Source organism: Dasypus novemcinctus, chromosome 4 (assembly GCF_030445035.2).
Source record: "Dasypus novemcinctus isolate mDasNov1 chromosome 4, mDasNov1.1.hap2, whole genome shotgun sequence".
NCBI classification, from domain to species: Eukaryota; Metazoa; Chordata; class Mammalia; order Cingulata; family Dasypodidae; genus Dasypus; species Dasypus novemcinctus.
Window position 1 is genome coordinate 86,936,633 of NC_080676.1, and position 20,701 is coordinate 86,957,333.

At 38.4% G+C, this 20,701-nt stretch overlaps 1 protein-coding gene and 2 long non-coding RNA genes across 52 annotated transcripts in view; 1 reads left to right on the plus strand and 2 right to left on the minus strand.

Moving 5' to 3' along the window:
• Nucleotides 1-20,701, plus strand: part of ZBTB20 (zinc finger and BTB domain containing 20) — a 900,898-nt gene that overhangs the window by 782,380 nt on the left and 97,817 nt on the right. The window lies entirely within an intron of this gene.
• On the minus strand, nucleotides 3,730-15,890 carry LOC131278252 (uncharacterized). Its single transcript, XR_009185562.2, has 5 exons — nucleotides 15,696-15,890; nucleotides 12,101-12,163; nucleotides 10,996-11,166; nucleotides 9,454-9,771; nucleotides 3,730-8,145 (listed from the first exon to the last, which is right to left on the minus strand). It is a non-coding gene; the product is annotated as an uncharacterized lncRNA (long non-coding RNA).
• On the minus strand, nucleotides 17,124-20,286 carry LOC131278251 (uncharacterized). The gene is made up of 2 exons (XR_009185561.1): nucleotides 19,579-20,286; nucleotides 17,124-17,559 (listed from the first exon to the last, which is right to left on the minus strand). It is a non-coding gene; the product is annotated as an uncharacterized lncRNA (long non-coding RNA).

The window sequence follows — 20,701 nt, forward strand, 5'->3', positions numbered from 1 at the left end:
TAATGCCTACTTTCATATTTATTTGATTTGTAGTATTGTACTATTTTGAGGCCCTAGTCCTTTCTTTCTACATCTATTTTTCTTTCTTTCTTTCTTTTTTCTTTTTTTGTGGTTACCATGAGGCTAAAATTTAGCATCCTAAGTCTATAACAATGTTTGATTTTATACCAATTTGTCTTCTATAGTATAAGAATACATTGTTCCTATACTCTGTCACCCCACCTTTTTGTTATAATCGTTACAAATTATATCTTTATACATAATATTCCAAAAGCATAGCTTTATCATTATTTTTATGCATTTGGATTTTAGAACCTGTAAGAAGTAAAAAGTGGTGTTACTTTTTATACCAAATAAATAAATAAATAAATAAAACACAATAGTACTGGCATCTATAATTATCCATATAGTTACCTTTACCAGAGGTCTTTATTTCTTTTTGACATTTTGATCCACTATCTGGTATCCTTTCCTTTCAGTCTGAAAATTCCCTTTAGCATTGTTTGTCTAGTGTTGATGAACTCCCTCAGCTTTTGTTTATCTCCGAATGTCTTAATGTCTCTGTCATTTTTAAGAGACGATCTCACCAGATACAAAATTCTTGGTTGGCCATTCTTTCTTCTCAGCAATTTAAATATTTTGTCCCACTGCCTTCTTATACCCATGGTTTCTACTGAGAAATCAGCATTTAGTCTTATTAGGACTCCATTGTATACAACACTTTGCTTTTCTCTTGCAGTTTTCTGAACTCTGTCCTTGTCCTTGTCCTTTGACAGTTTGACTATTTTTCTAGGTGTGGTTCTCTTTGAGTTTATCCTGTTTAGGGTTTGTTAAACTTCTTGAATGTGCATATTCATGTATTTCATTAAATTTGGAATGTTTTCTGCCTTATTTCTTTGAATATTCCTTCTGCTCCCTTCTCTCTTTCTTCTCTTAGAACTACAAAAATGTTATATTGTTGTACTTGATGATATCCTATAGGTCATTTAAGCTCTGTTTGTTCTTTTTAATTCCTTTTTCATTCTGCTCCTCAGCCTGAATCATATCAATTGCCTTATCTTTGAGCTCACTGACTCTTTCTTCTGCCAGCTCCAATCTGTAATTGGAACCTGGGGAATTTTTCACTTCAAATATTGAGTCTTCCAATCCAGTATTTCTGTTTGGTTTGTTCATTGTTTTCTTATGCCATGTTTTCTTTTATCTCCTTGAGCATATCAAAGATCTTTTTTTTCTGCAAAATTTGTTCAGTATGTCCAAAGTCTGGCCTTCTTCATTGACAGTTTCTGGATTTTTATCTTGTCCCTTTGGATGGGCCGTCCTTTGCTGTTTCTATGTTCTTCTGGTAATCTTTTGTTGTATACTATACATTTTAATATTTTAAAGTGTTAATTCTGGGATTTAGTCCCTGAACTGTCTGTTCCTTATATTTGCATCTAGCTAGTGATATGACTGAGATTTTCTTGAATGCCAGGAGCTAACAAAAACAAACTCAGAAAAAAAACCTTTTATAATCTTTGAAAATTGGCTGTGCTTTGGCTGATGCTCTCTTTCAGTTTATCCCTCCTATCAAGAATATCAGCCAGAGGCAAATGTGAAGTGCACTATCCTCTCTGTCTTTTCCTAACTTACATCTTGTCCTGGGCTTGTGCTTCCTCCTGGTCTTAGTAATTTCCTGGTTTACAGGAATTTGAATGCTCCTTCTATTCCTTATGAAACAGACTTTCTCCTCTTCCTGGGTGCTCTTTTGTATGACTTAAAGCAGGTAACCCTTTGCCCCAGGCCTCTTTGCCTTGTTTCTTACACTGCTTTAGCTGTGTGCAAGCTTCTTCTACACCCCTCTCACCCTGGGCAAGTTCTGGGAATGTGAGCCAGAAATGAGTTTCCTGGTTCAATCTTTCAAGCTGTCACTTGATCGATTGGCATGGACATATAGGTACCACAGTATGTGCTTATGTGTTACTCTGCTTCCTCCAAAATGGGACCATGGTCCCACAAGGGGAGCGCAGGCTGTTTCTACAGCATGCCAGGGACTGGTTGGGGGAGGGGCCAGCAAGGGTTCCATGACCTTCTACTACAGATATTAGAGATGAGTTTTCTTGATTCAGCCCTTGCCCATTTCCTGAAGCCCTTTGTTTCCAGAGTATTGAGGATGATTGCGCTACCACTATTTGCTAGTTGTTCAAAGATTCTGTGGGGGACAATACCCAGGAGTATCGTATGCCACCATCTTGGCGGCCCAGACTCTCCTCTCTTCTTTAAAAGAGACATACTTGGGTGACATGATCACATTTTTTTCCTAAGCATACTATTAGTGATATTTCTCCATCACCAGATTGTTTGAACCAATCATATTCCATTATGTTTTAGTCACTCTGTTTTCATTCTTCCCAAAGGAAATCATTGTTCTCTGTCATATACTAAAATGTAATTGTAGACCAAATGACTGGACAATTAAGGAGTGTGTTGTACCTCACAGAATCATGGTCCAGCCTGGTTCTCTGCTTTATTCCCAGCATCACCCCTAACTTTGACCTAAATAAATTGGCAGAAGTAGAGCAGCAAGGTCTACAGCACTTATAACAAAGGATCATACTTTTACTGCCTAGAAATTTATTTTATACAGACATCTCCTCGCCCCTCTCCCTCTCTGTAGGTGTACTTATATATGCATATGACTATACACATATATATGTGTGTGTTTATATGTATGCATACATATAATTTTTTAAATAACAGGCATTAAGTAACTCAATTCTTTTGGATCACAGATAGCCTTGAATCTGGCTGTATATTCATTAATGCTAAAATTTCCAGATGTATAATTAATTCTGTGACCATTGGCAAGATCTCAGTTTACATTGCCTAGATTAAATGGTCACAAAGGTAGGATACCTTTCCAGCTCCATAATTCTATTATTTCTCTTGGGTAAGACGTGATGTGCTTTTGAGAAGTATGCTATTGTTTGAAATTAGTGTTTCCCCCCTAATGCAAGAATAACAAATTAAAACTACAAGAGTGGTTGGGGACTTGTATTTGTTTTTAAAACACTTGCAGATCTACCATTGAATAGGTGGCTCTTCATTTCAATTAGTTATCATTTAGACACTGGTATTCAACATAGTGGGGCCAGCCTGACCCCCAGTGGAGCTTGCCCTGGTTTTGTGGTCTCAAAAAAAGAGACTGAAATTTCCAAGTCCCTCCATTCTCAGCTCCTTAAGGGAGCCTCTTCTTCAGTGGAAATGAGGCTTGCCAGTCCCCAGGCTAGCTCCATAGATGTTTGTCTAGACTCACAGGCTGTGCTTGATATTAATGACACAGCCTGCCTTGGTCAGCCTCGCCATTTCCAAACTGAGGTGTTTCTGGTGGTTTGGTTTTTTTAATTTTAATACCTGCATATTTAATGCTGTGTGCTATAGAGACTGGTTGTCTTCATCATGAAAGCAAGTGTTAGGGAGATGTCATTAATATGCTGATTTGGTTCCCAAAAGAGAGAGTAAACTGCCAATATGGTACAGTACTTCTGGTTTTATTTTCTTTCCTTTATTTTCTTTTCTTTTACAAGAAGAAAAAGAACCTAAATTGTGCCCTTTGGATTATCCTATACTCCTTTTACATTTGAATTTCAAAATCCCCTTTAAAGGGACAATTCTCAAGGTTTCCATTGTGGCAGCTGCCTTGGGTGTGCTCTCTGTGACTCTATGGCTGAGGGCACGTCTTCCTTTCGGCTCTTTCTTTTTTTTTTTTTTTTTTTTTTTTTTTTAAGATTTATTTTTATTTATTTAATTCCCCTCCCCTCCCCCGGTTGTCTGTTTTCTGTGTCTTTTTGCTGAGTCTTGTTTCTTTGTCCGCTTCTGTTGTCGTCAGCGGCACGGGAAGTGTGGGCAGCGCCATTCCTCGGCAGGCTGCTCCCTCCTTCGCGCCGGGCGGCTCTCCTTATGGGTGCACTCCTTGCGCGTGGGGCTCCCCTACGCGGGGGACACCTCTGTGTGGCACGGCACTCCTTGCGCGCATCAGCGCTGCGCATGGGCCAGCTCCACACGGGTCAAGGAGGCCCGGGGCTTGAACCGCGGACCTCCCATGTGGTAGACGGACGCCCTAACCACTGGGCCAAAGTCCATTTCCCCCTTTCAGCTCTTTCTGAACAGTCTGTGTCCTGGCCTCCTCTCAGAGTCACACTGGCATGCAAACATCACCTCTCCCGTAGATGGGTACTTCTTGATTACCAAAATGCACACTTTCCCTCTATTGCTGTACTCTTCTTCCAGAAGAAGGGTAGTGGAAAGTTGTATTAAGTAACATTTAATTTCTTAAATGGTAAACAGCCACGTTTAGAGTTTAATAAAGCTGAAGAAAAAATCCAAACAGACATCAAATCTTACTTTTGAAGACTACATTTGTACTATATAGTATATTGGTTGGGATAGCCAGGTCTTGCCCATTTGATGAAAGGAGAACAGGGCTTTTGCCTCGTCTGTGCCAGGGATCTCCTCTTCATTCTGCAGTGCAGTCTTGCTTTGGTTTAATTAATCCATTAAGGTCTATCTTAACCTTAGTCAGTAATGATCAAGGGGCTCACCGGAGCCATCTAGAATGGGAGAAATTAGATGGATAATGATTTTTGTACTGATGATGTGTTCTGTCTTTTTATATAGTTGATCCCATGAGGGACATATTTCTTTGGTGTATTCCTGCTGATGTTCTCAAGACAGATATATTACATAGAAATAAATCAGACTATAAGACTTTGCTAGTCTCCGATTCTTGGTGTATAAACTTAATGTTTTAAGATCAAAATTATTTTTTAAAATACTTTTAGCATTATAATATTAAGCAATCAAAAAAGTGAGAGAAATTTGAGAGACTCTCATTTTTATATTATTTTTTATTACATTAGGTTATTAAGTTAATAGTCTTCTTCTGACTACTCCCTATTTCATGAATAAACTGTTTAAGATGGTTCCTCCTTAATCCAATACAGCAAGTGTTTAGTGGCACCTACCATGTGCATGGCAATTGGCAGTCCTCTAAAATCAGTAGACTGAAATGTTTTATATATCTTAAAGTAACAAAACAGAACAGTTTTGTTTTTGGTTTTGGTTTGTTTCTGGAATCAGACTTAATGTTGCAAGGCAATAAATTAATCAAACCATACTGAGTACCCACTAAATTTTTCCTACTATCAATGAATTTATAAGCAACTACAATATACATTTAAAATACAATAAATTTAAAACTTTTGATAAGGGGGAGAAGGAGTGATTTTAACTTTTTTTAGAGGGTTGGCAGTTGGCTGACAATAATCTTAGAAAACTCTCTGGCATAAGTGGAGCTTACATTATAACTTGAAGGAAGGAAAGGTGTTTGTCAGTCCATGAAGGATTGTTCCACTGTTCAACAGATGCAGGATTTATGTGGGAAAGGGTTCAGAGAGGGAGAGGGAGGACTCTCAATGCAGAGAAGCCAGAAGGCAAAGGAGACCTGCTTGGTGGATTATGTGGGCCTTAGTGGTGCTAGTTGCTGACAGGTTGGATGATCATACTTACACAGGGCTTTCAGGACTGGGATTCTGGAAATTGCAGTTGATCTGAAGTAGGATAGAAATCCACTGGAGTATTGAATAGGGAGCCATAGTAGTCAAACCACTGAGAATATGTTTGCAGTGGGGAAGAGATTTTCATATCCTAGGTACAATGTGATTAGGAGCTGGCCAAGGGTAATAGTAAAAAAGGTATATTTGAATTGAACTCCTTATAAGGAAACTCCTAGATTTGATAATTGGCTATATATAAGAAGAAAAATATTTTTAAAATATGAAAGTTTAACAGAAAGTTGGGGCATTGGATATTCATGAATGTGATTATGTAGAATTCAGATAGCAGAAAGATTTAAAAGGATAGAGAGGGTGCTCCTCATCATATGGAATTTGAGGTGCCAACAGGACATCCAACCTGAAGTATTATGAAGAGGAAGTGAAAGCAAACCCTAAGTAAAAAATTTAGGTTATGGGAAGAGATGGGTGAGTACATCAACCCATCAAATACCTGAGGGACTACATATCTAGGAGACGGTGAAGTAAATACTGAGGGAATAATTGAAAGGATAAGATTGAGCCAAGATTTTAAGCTTCAGATGCCAAAGACAGAGAAAGAAATCATTTTGTGAAGAATTTTAGGGACAAAAAAACTAGAAGGAACCTTGCAGGATCATTTGAGCCAACCTCCAAATGCTGTGTATATGGAAAAAAGACTTAGAGGAGAGAAGTGGTCCAAGTGAGCAGAACTAAGTAATAGGGGTACTAGGACGGGGCAAAGGAATCTCATCAGAGTCAAGGGCTCCTTCCACTTCCACCATGTTATGCTGCCTCAGTGAAGGACTTGCTGAATCACCTCTTGCAAGGGTCACCAGTTAAGCAAAGAACAGCTATATCTGTAGTAGCCTAGGTTGACACAAAGTGATTTGTGTAAATGCCTTGAGAAAGGGGGAGAGTAATATTAAAAATCTGTCACTGTCTCAGCTATGGGCAGGATGGTTAGCAGAGCAAGGGTAAATGAGAGTTTCTGAGTGTTTCAGAGCAACTCTCGCTGTCTGCTAAGTGTGAGAACCACATGTATGAAGGTGTGTGAAGGCACCTAGAGACTAACAGCTACACAGTTTTGCATGTGTAGAAGCATATTTATATTTTATTCAAATATCAACTATTGTCAGATTTAGTTCTTCATATTGAGGCAAAATGGTTTGGGTTGTTTGTCAAATTAAAATAGTTAACATTGAACCTAGATTTACTTGGTTAAAAACAATTAAAAAGAAACTGAAGAGTCCTTCACTCTAACCTGAACTGTGAGACTGCTTTGCTTTGAACCTTGACTGACTTTCTTCGGTATAGCTGTGCGAAGATGTGGCCATTGCTGCGAGCCAGAAAACTTGCCATGCTTTCCTTTCTAAAAAATTTTAAACTGCACCCCCCACCCCCCTCTTTTTATTCAGGAAGACCTCCTAGGTTTTGCCTGAGACCATAAACGTGAGCCCATACTAACTGCAACTGTAAGATCTTGCAAGAGTTGGAGGGGATTTTGTGCAATTGTGACATGTTGAAGGGGGCTCCCTGCATAATGTGATCCATGTCTTTAGGAATAGAGCTTTGCTCCCATGTTAATACATTCTGGAAATTGCTCAAGAGGCAGCTTTGGCATTAGAATAGCAACTTTCAAAGCAGTGAACGTCAGCACTTCTATTTCTCCTTCTTCTTGGCGTGCATTACATGAAGCTGGAAGGACTAATTGGCTAAATGAAGGGACTCAGTGTCGCAGAGTTGAAATCCTGGCATGTAAATGGAGAGGTGGGGAGAGACTTTGCATGCATATCTATATGGTCTCCCTTTGTGAATTATCATAATAGAAATGGTTCTGCCCCTTCTCTAGTTTCCCTGTGAGATGAGTTGGGGTGTGAAGTGCATGGTACAGAAATTCATCATGCTTTGTATCTGTGATTACCTATCTCTGTGCATATTTCCCACTGCTAAATTGCATGTTTACCTAAGGTGGCTAAGTAATACATTGTTTAGACTATGTGTCCCTGAATGTAGGTTGTTATATGACAATTATAATATATGGCTGCCTACAGCTGAATACTGTAAAGAAAAGCAATCAGTAAATGACATTTTCGAAAACAAACAAGGAAATCTCTTATTGGTTTTATAGGTGTTAGATTTGCTTGACCTCTGCCAAGCATTTCCAAAGACTGATCAATAATGGGATGAAATAGTTCTTCTGAGATTGGTTCCCTGTGACCGTAGCCAACTTAGTATCTAGGGAGTTCCAGTTGTTGTACAACACATACGGTTTTTATGAAAGAGTCTTTCAGAAAAGCTCTACAAATCATTGTTAACTTTTATGAAGAGCAAAAGTCTAGATTTCGTTTGGTTCACCTCCTGTGCCTTCTGACAGCACTTTACCTAAGTTGTCACAGACAAATGGGGACTAAATGCATTTCATAAAACTTACAATATGACATCAAAGTATTTCATATCAGAATTTAACATCTCCTGAAGCATGTCAGGATTTATAAATCCCAAGGGAGTGGGAGTAGCTCAATGGTTGATTGTCTCCTTTGCATGTGTGAAGTACCAGGTTCAATCCCCCCATCTCCTAAAAAAAAAAAAAAAATGATGTGTCAGAATTTATAAATCCCCCTTGCTTCTTAAACCCATTAAAAAATATATATATTATATATATATAATATATATATATATATATATTCAGCCTGAAGTATAAATAAAGAGCACCTATTAACACATCATCGTACTGATGATGCTTATCAAACACTTCATAATATTTTTGACAAAGGAGAGAAGGCCCCTTGACCTTTGCCCTGAACCCTCTCCAAACTCCCCATTTCTATGAGTTATGAAACTTTGAAGTCCAAGGTCAACCTAAAATATGGGGTAAATTGAATTTATCTAATTTTTTGTTTAATTTTGTTGTCACTTTGTTTTTAAAGTACATGCACCCTAAGGTTTATGAGCACCGAGACTGATAAACTGGAGTGATGGTCTACAATATAAATACCACAGAGACTAATTATTTAACTGTTGGTCATTGAGAAAATAATTTTCAGCCACTGGGCACCATAGTATAAAATTTTGTGATTAAAGTACTCCACAGAAGTTTGATGCTGAAAGAAGAGGGTCATGGTGACTCACTTGAAAGCTAAGGAGATTTTAAACATTGGTAAAATTGAATTTGAGGCTGCCAAATTTGATTTAAAGATCAAATATGAAAATGGGGTCCTTTGACCATAGGAGAAAACAGTTTCCCTAGAGAATAACATGGGTAATGCTAGGCCCTTGCAAGCAACAGATAGGAAACACCATTTGTATGTTGCAGTCTACCCAAGATAGGTAAAATGTGGTAAGCTTCACCTACTGTCAACAATTGGTCATGCCGCTATGAAGGTGATGAACCCTAAATATATATAACATCTTTTTGTCAAATAACTTTCTATATAATTTCATTTATTTCATCAACAAATGAATATGAATATACAGGCATCATTCTCTCAAAATTCTAAATGGAAAAGCTGAGGCTCTGTGAAGTTAAGTCCCTTGTTTAAGAGTTACCTTGATAATCAGTGGTAGACTCTAAACCAGAACCAGGCTAGGTCTGGGATCTACAGAGGGTTGTTTTCAGAGCCATGTAGAACAAAGCTATGATTAGTTTGACTTTAATGAATTTCAGAATCTGGACAACATCTTACACAATGCCTGATTGAACACTGTTCTTCCTGTAAATTTCTAGAAAGGGAGCTACAGTTGGGGTTGAGGGTAAATCTATTTTCTGACAGTGAAATGTTTTTACTCTCACAATCTCATCAGCTGAAATACCAGAAAATTCATATTACATGTCAATTTGCATAAGGTGAGTAATGTTAGGTAGCAATAGATTCACAAAATGTACCTTCTTGCTGCGTGTTCTTCACATGTCAGATTAAAATGGCTTTTGCAAAGCTCCAGCTGATTATTATATAAGGTCCTACTTCCCAGACACGAGACTTGTAGGTCTTTGACACCAGAGAAGCTGCAGCAACAACTCCAAAGGGGCCTCTGCCCTTTGTTGTCTTGAAGCAGCTGCCAGGTGTGCTTTGAATCCCATTGTGAGAAATCCTTGGGAGCAGCAGCAAGGTAGGAAAGCCACGGTTTCAGCAGAAGTTGCAGTGGTCTAAATAAAATGTAGTTAGTCTTTCATGTCTCTTCACTCTTTGTCCTGCTGTCATGCCTGAGGGAGAGAGAAGAGCTGGTTTAAAGAGAAGAAGAATTCCTCTAACCTTCATCTAATTGTATGTTCACCAGGATGGGAGAGCAAATGAAAGTGTGGAACAGAGCTACTCAGGCTCAGTCGAAGCCTTGCAGCACACTAACCTTTGGAATAATTCTGTAAGAGGTTTCACTAAGATATGGCCAGAAACAAAGTGAGGTGGAATGGTGTACCTGGTGGTGGTGGTGGGGAGACAGAGTGATGTCATACAGATAAGGGACATTAGGGGAGAGGGAATATTTTCCTTGAGGGATTCACCACCCACTAAAAGTTAAAAAAACTAGACTTTAAAAATGACTTTAACATCTTATTGTCCCCTTTGTCAGGAAATTAGTATTCAGAAAGTTTTGTGTTGAATGTGTCCTGATGTACATCTAAATCAGGAATGCATTTTTTATGGCTGAGTTATAAACTCATTATAATAGTGAGGGGTTAAAATGGAATGTCTTCAAAAGATAACCTATACCGGGAAACGGACTTTGGCCCAGTGGTTAGGGCGTCCGTCTACCATATGGGAGGTCCGCGGTTCAAACCCTGGGCCTCCCTGACCCATGTGGAGCTGGCCATGTGCAGCGCTGATGCGCGCAGGGAGTGCCGTGCCACGCAGGGGTGTCCCCTGCGTGGGGGAGCCCCACGCACAAGGAGTGCGCCCGTGGGGAAAGCCGCCCAGCGTGAAAAGAAAGAGCAGCCTGCCCAGGAATGGCGCCGCCCACACTTCCCGTGCCGCTGACGACAACGGAAGCGGACAGGGAAACAGGACGCAGCAAACAGACACCAAGAACAGACCCCCCCCGGGGGGGGGGGGGAAATTAAATAAAAAAATCTTAAAAAAAAAAAAAAATTTAAAAAAGATAACCTATACCTACTGCAGGCTTGAAACTCGATTAGCCCAGTTATTAAAACCAGGAGGACAAAATGTTTCTTCCCTGGATACAAAAGCTGTTAGGCTACGGCATGACCCAGTACAAAAGTTTTCTGAATCTCTCTCCACTTTACAAAACGTCAGCTCATAGCTGCCGTCTGCAGTGAAGCTGTTTACAGCTCTGTGCTAAGTGGAAAGTTCAAATCAATTATTGTCCATTAGAGTTTAGGTATAACTGATGAAATATCCCCAGAGGAGTATTGTAAATGTATCAAGACGTCCTTCTCCATTATAGAAATGGGGACGCCTAGTGAATTACTTACCTTCTCTCTTACCCTTAATGCCTCTGAAAGACTGCTGGGCAGACAGAGCTTATCTTGCCTCGCTGGGGTTTAAAGTGAGGATCTTGCCATTTGGTGAACATGTGTCGTGAGCCAGCAAAAAGTTCCAACTCACCTTATATCCTCCCTAAACCCTGTTCTGGACATAAAGGCCTAAGAAACAAAAAGGTAGGAAAGAAAAATGCTAACAATTGGTTAAAACTGCAACCCAGACGTTCCCTGGCAATCAAGTTCTCTTAGAAATAAGTTTCTTGTTAATAACCAAATAGGAAAAACTTTGCATCCAAATTTTTAGCAAGTAATGGTAAGATTTAATGCCAGATAACTTGTGCTGGAATGCTTTTCGTAAAATTGAGTGTCTACATCAAACGTCAGCAGGCCAGAAAAGGAGAGTCATTTAGAGCTCAAGTATGAGAGGGTCAGCACTAGTTTCCCAGAATCTGTTACTCAGTCACTAGAATCCAACAGTAGCTTTCATCCTTAAAGGCCAAAATAGAGAGGAGAAGAGGGTCTAATTGGTAATCTGCTGTGACAGGTTATGGAATAGAGGTCCTTGACTTCCTTTTAAGCTGGCTGTATTTTTTCTCCTTCCCTAGTTCTGCCCCAGAGCAATCTCTGTGCCCTAGAGATCATCCTAAGGCTCAAATACATGGGGACTCATGTTGTCATAGGAAAATCTTGACATTATTCTTTAGAGTACTTTGATTTTTCAAAAACCAGAGAGGTAACAGAGAAAGGTCAAGGAGACATGATTCTCCTTTATCAACCTTTCCTTTCTCCATGTGCTTAGGTGGGCAAGATACCTTTTTATTCAGAACTGGTCCTGTTCAGCTCCAGTGGCTGCCCTGTGGGGAACAACGGAGGACAATTCCAACCCTTCAGCCAGTCATAATAGGGATAAGAAGTATCTTTAAAGTGCAACACTGATTTCTTTGTGTTCCTTTTTTTCTTTTCTTTTCTTTTTTTCTTTGTGTTCCTTTTTGACACCAAGGATAACTACAAGGATGTTTCTTTCCCTTGACAGCTCTGTCCGTGGTGCTAAGTAAGAAATTAGCTATATTTCTTCCCTGTAGTCCATGCCACTTACCTCTGACTCTCCTGGGGCTTCCAGTCATCTCTCTATAGACACCATAATTGTGGTACAGTAAATCTGGTTGAGATGAAACAAAGCTTCAGGATATTTACTGAGGCAAGTTTTCTTATAGATCACTCAGATAATGAGAGATTTCTTCTTGTTTTCCACCTTTATCTAGGTAGATCCATTGTTTTTTTCCCCCTTGAGTTAACAAGGAGAAGTCTTCTGAAATCTACCTTTGATTATAAACCATCAACCCTTGGCCAAATTGTGTGCTGTGAAAACAATCACTCAAAGGAAGCAATCTGACCCCCCTGCCCATCCAGATTCCCCAAATGTACATCTGCTCCCACATCACCAGCCTCTGATAATTTATGATATTTAAAGAACCAACCCATTTCCTTCTCCATTTTTATAGTAAGGGCCACTGGCCTGCTGCATTCAGCATGCATAGGATACATTTCTCTGCATTCTCTCCATTCATTTTTACTACCTGGTATATCAGATTTTTTGGCAACTCAGATTGTACACTTGTTTCTTCTTTGTACTTTTGGAAAATTCTTTTCCATACTAAGTTTGAGAATAAAAGTCAATGATTAAAGTCTAAATCCCTTAAACTAATTAATATTACATAAAGAGTGCTTCCTTCAGATTTATCTTGTGTCTTAATGTTGAAATGCCAGAGAACTAACAGATCCGTGTATTTCTTTGGTGGAAATAGAGTACCTAGAGTCTGTACCTGAAAAGTAAATTCAATGCAAAAGCATTAAATATCTCAGTGCCAAATTTGTGTTTAGACTTATTTTCTTGCCCCTTTATTGCAGACAAGAGAATGTTTAGCCAGTCCTTTCTCACATCAGTTTCACTATTCTGAAGCTCATTTTCTCTGCCCTCTTCTGAGTAACAGCCAGCACACCCATAGATTGCTAATGTGCTTGCTCAGATTTAAGGAGCAGTTCTGATTTTCAAGTTTCTTCTAGCCGTTATTTGTGTTTCAAATGATCTTACTGCATCCGTATTAATTTTCTGTTTCCAAAAGTGAACTCCATGTATTTCAAGGCAGTACAGTTTCTTTTTTACATTTTCCAGGGAACTGGTGTTTTTAATGTCATGTGAGGACAACATTACACAATGGATCTTTGGCAGAGATACACAGAAATGAATACCGTGTGCGAACAAACATTAAATGGCAGTCTTAATTACAGAGTTTGACTCTGTTGTTTTTAATGCCCTTCAATTTTATAATTTGATGGAAAATGCATCAACACAGCTATTTTCTTTCTACCCAAAATGATTAAGGATTGATATACCCCCAAGCCATAGTAGCTTGTTAGAACATTTTGATCAGGTAGGTCTTACATTTCATCCACTAGAGGGCAATAAGGATACACATCCGCACCAACCAATATGTGCAACATATGGTCGATGTGGAAACATAGTAGCCATAGCTTTCGTGTGTATAAAAAAATTCCCATTACAGTGTTGCTTCACTTATAATTATATTGAAAGTAAACACTAATTCACAGACGGACTGCGCATATTTTATTTCAACATACCCCACTAGTGTTTTGTCTATTCTGGTTTAAAATGCCCTGAGTAATGAAACTTCCACTACTTCCCTTGGGAAGCTGTATCAAAAACCAACTGTTTTCTCTGCTCGAATTTTTTAAAAATATACTCAGGATCTATTAGTCTTCCTTCAAGTTCATTTTTGTATTCTATTGCATGCTCCATTTTTTCTTGCAATAAGATTACTTCCAGTCTAGAAAGCAAATGTTTATTGAGAGCCCACTCTGTGTAAGGTATCACTAAATGAAGTGTGTGGCCACAACCTACAAAGGGTGAAACACTGCATCTGACTGGATTTGTATGAGTCAGAAAGCTAAAGGAAAAGCTCCCCCAGGTAAAACATCTGAAGAAAAATCAGCCTAAATTCTAGAGTGATGTCCATAAAGCAGTTACAGCTTAGGCATTGTGCTTAGGTTTCTGCATTGAAACTCAAAAGGTATTACAAATGCATGACAATATCAGATATCACACAGAACTGTGAGGTGTGCAGCTGACGCTCTGGGTTCTTGCCAAGAAATGTTTACTGGATATTTGCTAATGAAGGCTTGCTCCTTATTCCTTTTGCAGCTGGTGGTCAGATTAGTCTGGAGCCTTCAGAACCTATATTGGGGCCCTAATACCCATTTACAAAGGATAGGAAGTGGACCTGTGAGGCTCCCCAAGGGAGCGACTTCACCTTGCTCTGGGTGAAGCTGCATTCTTATTTTGCCATTGACCCTTTGGGCCAGATCTTGGTCACACTACAATACTGTACAATGGGAACCAGGTCCAAGTTCATGTGCAATAATCTGGTTTGCATCAATAGTTTCTTGGCATATACTATAATTCTTAATATCTGAAGGGAGGGTGGAAGAGATCCAAACCAACAAAGTTCCTTTAAGGCTAGAACTCACAAGTACACACTTATTAAAGTCTTTTTTCCCTTTACTTTAGAGATATAGCAAGATTTCTCTCTCTCTCTATTGGCTATAATCATCCGGAATGATTTCTGTTGGGCTGGCTGTCCTGATCACCAAGTTTAATCCCTAGATAGAATGTGTGCAAATAAGAACTGTTCAGACTTCAAGACCAAAAATTAAATAACATCACACAAATTTTAGAAATGGCACTGACATATTTTTAACATCCTTTGAACTTCTGTAGGCAGTAACCTAGTCTCTAGAAGTTTTGAAATAAAGTGCTTTACATTGCCAATGAAGAGAGCAAGAATGCGGTTTTTAGATTGCCTTTAAGAAAATAGTAGAGAAGGTTACAGAACCTTCATGGGAGTCTATACAATACCATAGTCCAGACTTTCTATTGCAAACAAAACTTAGATTTGAAATTTATGTCACCTGCAATAAAATCCACATGGGTATTTTATATGGAAGTAATTAAGTGCAAATGTGCAACAGCCATTTTTGTGCTTTTGTTTGTTTCAAAACACCAGAGGTGATTAGGCCATATTATGAACTAATTACTTACTTAATTTATTTAGGTTGAAATGAGTTTTTGAGTTATACAAGAGCAAAAAACAAGAGCCCATTAATCTGTTCTGCACATCACTGAAAGGAACAAAACAAAGAAGTCAACGCGCCTTTATTTTATTATATTATGACACACCAATATTTTGAACACTGATGATGACCCAAGTGGTCAAAGCATCTGTATCTGGTAAGAAAACTAAACAAATAAACTCTTTTTTTCCCCACCATTTGGTCCTTCCAATGGTATGCAGTAATTCAGAATGAATTACCCAAAGTGCTAAAATGGCATGTCTTTTTTAGTACATTTTCCTATGGAAAGTTTAAAAGACTCTTCAAACATATTTGAAAACAGTAAATAAATAACCTACAAAACTCAATATTTTCTTAAATTTGGAATAAAACCACAGTCATTCTGGGGCTTGGGACTCTGTATACCAAGTTTCAAACCAGAGCATATTTTGGTATTTTGATGGTTGAGTTATAACCCCCTGAAAAGAGGGAGTGATTGTGTACAGTGAGGACAGCTGCCCACGGAACTACAACTGTGCGACTAAAATAAAACTGGTGTTTACATGTCGCTGCAACCAGGAGATGTGAGACTCAGTAGATCATTTCTGTAAGCCATAAGTCAGCACTTTGTGACTGGGTTTCATCCTTTCCATCAACACTTGGTCAAATTCTAGAAGGAGAAAATAAGAGGGACACAATACACTTGTGATACAAAAACAAACAAACAAATGAACAAAAACCCTAGATGCTGTTGAAGATGTCAAAGAACATTTTTGATCCAAAGTTACTTATTCTAATGTTTGATCCTTCATTGTTTATGTTCCTTCATTTTAATTAGTTTTTAAAGTATTGCTAAACAATTCCAGTTATGCTATGTCTGACTACAATGATCAGCTGGTTGTTATTGTTAAGGACCACACTTAATTAAAAATTTTACACGTTCTTTTAAGAAATGATTCTTATTATCTGAGACAAAATTCTGGCATGTGAGCTCCACCTAGATCACTGGGTATCCTACATATAGGCAACGTCTATGTTCAAATATTTTACAAAGAGGTAATGTCTCAATCTTAAATACTGGTTAACTTGTTTCCCACCCCTTCAATGGAAGTATGCTTCTCTTGTCTCTTTTGCTTGGTTTTCCTTTGTAAAAAATATAGAGAAAAAAAATGCCTGTAATTTCCATACCTCAACTTGACGTTGTAAGGATTTGATGAGCTATTTAAATAATCTTAAACCCAGGGGATTCTCTCAGGATTAATAACTCTTTTTTTCTGGAAGAGGGTACTGGGAAGAGCACTCTCAGCTGATTTGAGGGGCACCACATTCCCAAACCACAATTAGTTAGAGCAATACCACTGGCTCGCCATTATTTTGCCCAGGGATTCAGATGCATTGGTACCAAGCCCTATGGTCTCTCTTGGCTGCACTCTATTTTAACCCAGATTAGAATCTTTAACTATGAAAAGGAGTTTTTCTTTTTCCCAGAACATTTAGTCATTAAACAAATATTTACTGAGCAAGTTCTATGTGTGAACCACTATACTAGGTCACCTGATTTGTATGAGAATGGAATCCATGATGTTAACCTCATTAAAACCATGTTTTAACCAAGTAAACTAGCCCAAAGACGACTTACAAAAGTCAGAACTCTGCACCTGAAAGGAGTCCTTCACTTTGTATAAGAAGGCATTTAGGCCCACACAGGTTAGTTGTTCAACCTCAAATCAAGGCATCTAATTAGTATTGAGAGCCAGAACCAGCGCCCAAAGCAGCTGGTCATCATCCAGTTTCTGTCCCAAATATACATGCTGTCCCAAGTCAAAAGCAGAGATCAACTCCTGAAACTTGGCGTTGTGAGGACTAAATCCAAGGGACTGAGCCAACCAGTTTTCGTTGATGTTCACCAATAGAAAGCAGTGAGGAAAATTTATAATTAGGATTGCTGCATGAGAGGAAAAGAGAATCCAATGAATACATGATGTTGCAAGTCTTTTAACACATATAACATCTTTACTGAGAAATTTTTCTCTGAGTATAGACAATAATTCTTGTAGAATTTTCCCTTATCTTTTCTCTTCTTTGGCACTGGTCAGTTTCTTGAGTTCAGTTAAGAATGACATCATGGCACAGCTTTGACAGGTTCGGTAATGCTGCATCCCAAGCCTTGTTTGCAATGAGTTGTCACATTAGTACTGAAGCAAAGTGAGTCTTTAGGTAGGAGGTGTTCTTAAGTCTTAAAAGAAACTTCTGCTTAGAGTTTTTTCAACCCTCTATACATTTCATCAGATCATATATATTTTTCACTGGCCAGTAATATGGGTGATATGATTTGGAGATGGGTGGTCCATATCTAAGGGAATATTTGTGAAAGTTGAATGTTGTCAATTGGTGTGACAGAAATCCATTACATCTGCGGCTAAAATCCTGGGGGTGGGGGGGGGGGGCGGTGGAAGAAAAGGAAACAGAAATGTAGAAAAAGAAAGGAAGGAAAAGAGAAAGGTTTATATATGGTTTTACTCTACTTTTATCTGGATTTTTAAATATTACTCAAAATAGCTCCTGTTCACTTATAAATATATAGAATAATTCTGAAAATATAAAAAAGAACTGGCCCTATTTTACAAAAATAGAAATTAAGATACAGGTGTTTAATAACATATTCAAGGCCACAAATAATTTTGAAAGGCTTATTATTTGTTATAATGGACAGAATCCTCCTAGAACACATTATCATAAGATTTTGGTTGGCAACACTCTTGCATCATAAAATCTCCTGCAACTGAATTTAAACTTCCTTCAATATGGGATAAGTCAATCTCATTATGATTAAGATACTCAATGTCTGAGAAAGTAAACTCTTGATTTTTCTCTGATTTCTCTTCTCCTCCTCACCATGTTTCTCCTCACCACCCAGACTTTTATTGCATTTCCCATCTTCCCTTTTGATAACCCACTCAACATGAGAATTAATAAGGCAAGGAGGTTATGGAGTCCATGATACCTGTTCACATCAACAGATGTCACTTTTATTGAAATAAATGAGTTTTGATTAGGAAAACTAAGAATGAATCTTTAGATTATCTGATGAAGAAGAAAGAGTTGCTGTTAATATACACTGTAGTCTGCAGTATTCTTTAGTAATTGATGGCTGCATGTGTTCCCAGCCACCTTTTACCTTCTCATGATCTGTTTTTCTTTTACTCCCTCTTAATGAGAGCTGGAAATATCACATCTTTAATGTAAAGCTGTAGATGTGCACATGATTTGTTAGTAAGACCTGCAGCACACACAGCTTAGATACTAAGTGGAATGGAGAACAAGACTTCATACTGCTTTAATTGGTTGCACTAGTAATCTAAACTGCTAATATATCAGCAGAAAACTACAGCAATATGATTGCATAGCTCTGTAAGCTTTGAGTTCAAATCACAGCTCTGCTGCTTAACCACAGTGTGACCTTTGTTACTTTTCCTCTCTGAACTTCTCTGATCCTTAGTTCTCTCATAACATGGAGATGATGATAATTGCTGCAGAGAAGGGGTGTCATGACAATGCTTAGGTGGTATGACACATATAACTGTAGGATCAAGGTTTTGTAGCACTTCTGGGCCCAGCATGCCTAATTTTTTATGAACATATGGTTATAAGAAAAGTCCCCCCTGGGTCAAGCCCATGGTCCTTTCAGCCCAGCATTCAATGATATACAAGACGTAAGTGTCCATATTGCTAACTTCAGGAATTATTTTCCTCCACACATCCTAGTTTCCCTGAATAACCCACTGTAGACTTATCCATGAATTTAGCTAAACATTTGCGATATTATTTCTGAATTTCATCAGTTCGCTACCTACTATGTAAAGTAGTTCTTTACTTCATCTTAAATTTCTTTCTTTTAAAGAGTAATAAGATGACTTCTAGTTCATATGTACTAGAAATTTATAAACAAACCCATATTTACTTTATCCAGATCTTTCATTTCTTCATAGACATTTACCACATATCTTTCTGGATGTGATTATTTATAAATAGAAATCATCTTATATCATGCTTATTTTAATTCATTCAGGACTTTCTTCTGTCCTTTTTTTATTTTTATTTTTGAAGTACTTCATCCAGAAACAGTGTCCACACATGGGCTGCCATTATCTTGTTCTAGAATTGTTGTGATTTAACAGTCCCCTTCCTTTGTCAGAATCATATTCTAAGTGTGCTGTGAGCTCAAACCAGAATGATCTTAATATGAATGCAATTGTATTTGAGCCAAGCTTCAGCTTACACACAGCTGGCAAAATGTTCAACAAGCAGGACCAAAGAGGAAGAGTCACAACACAAAATGTGGTTCTGTCTGTAGCAAGGTGAGAAACTTGCCTAAAGGAAAAGCTAGAGGCTGAAAATTTGACTCATTTTGGAGATTCTAAACAAGAAGAACAAGGGAATGCTTACCTTGCCAGTTTGTTCCATTGAAACTGAAACTTGGAATAGTAGTGTACTCAAGAATCAAATCTCTTTCTGGCCTCTGTTTGCAGAGGCTACCATTTTGACAACGCATGCTGAACTCTGTGGCTAAAAATTCTAAAATTGCTTGTCTCTATATTGGCTTCCCCAGCATGAAGTAAAATCTGAACTTTAAATGACTCAGGATAAGTGGGTGGCAACTTACTATGGAGGCAATCGGTGAGCCCAAGGTCAAAATCCTGAGGAGAAATCCCTTCTGGTAGGGAGTGACAAAATCAGTCAGCATTGAGATAAGAGATCCTTGTCCTTCCCAGCTTTGTCAGAGCATTTCTTACTTTGTTTCCAAGTCTGTTTCTGGGGATATTTGGCACATCGTTTGATCTGTACTTGGTACCACGGTCTGCTGAAATAAAAATTCTTACATTTGTACAGTGCTTTCTAGAACCCTTTTACATAGATGATCTCTCTTGATCGTCACAGCTGTATGGCAACTGTTAATGGCCCCATTTTATGCATGAGGAAACTGATTAAGTTACTCAAGCAAAGGTAACTAAGTGTAAGTTGTAGAGCAGGACTGGCCTTATGATACTGTGTATTATGCTCTCTCCATGTCGCCATCACAATGACAACCAGGTCATTTCTGAACATCATCCTAAAAATATACTTTCTTTCATTTTTTCCTAAATGTGATGCATTATACTTGCTTATAATGAAGTTGATCTGAACCTGTTCTGGCCAATAGCAAGGCTCATGAGTTTGTCCTGTAGTTAATGTCCATTGACGTGCCTTTTAATATCCAGAATATCAATGGCATAGAGATTTTGCCATGTTTTACAACATCCACATCATGTGGAGAATATTTAATAAGCCTCACCACCAGCCTTGTGTCTGGACATTTGGTCCACAGAAGAGGTCATTGATCCCAACCTTTGACTCTCTTCCTGATCTTCTGGTCCATAATAAAGTAGTTCTCCCAGCCCTTAATTTGAATGTGCTTCAATATTTTTTTAATAACCTCAGTGGCATTTATACCTTACATCTTTCTGTACCCTCCCCTTCCTCATAGAGGGGAAGAATCCCTGAGTGATCCTAGTGGTAAATTCTGAAAATC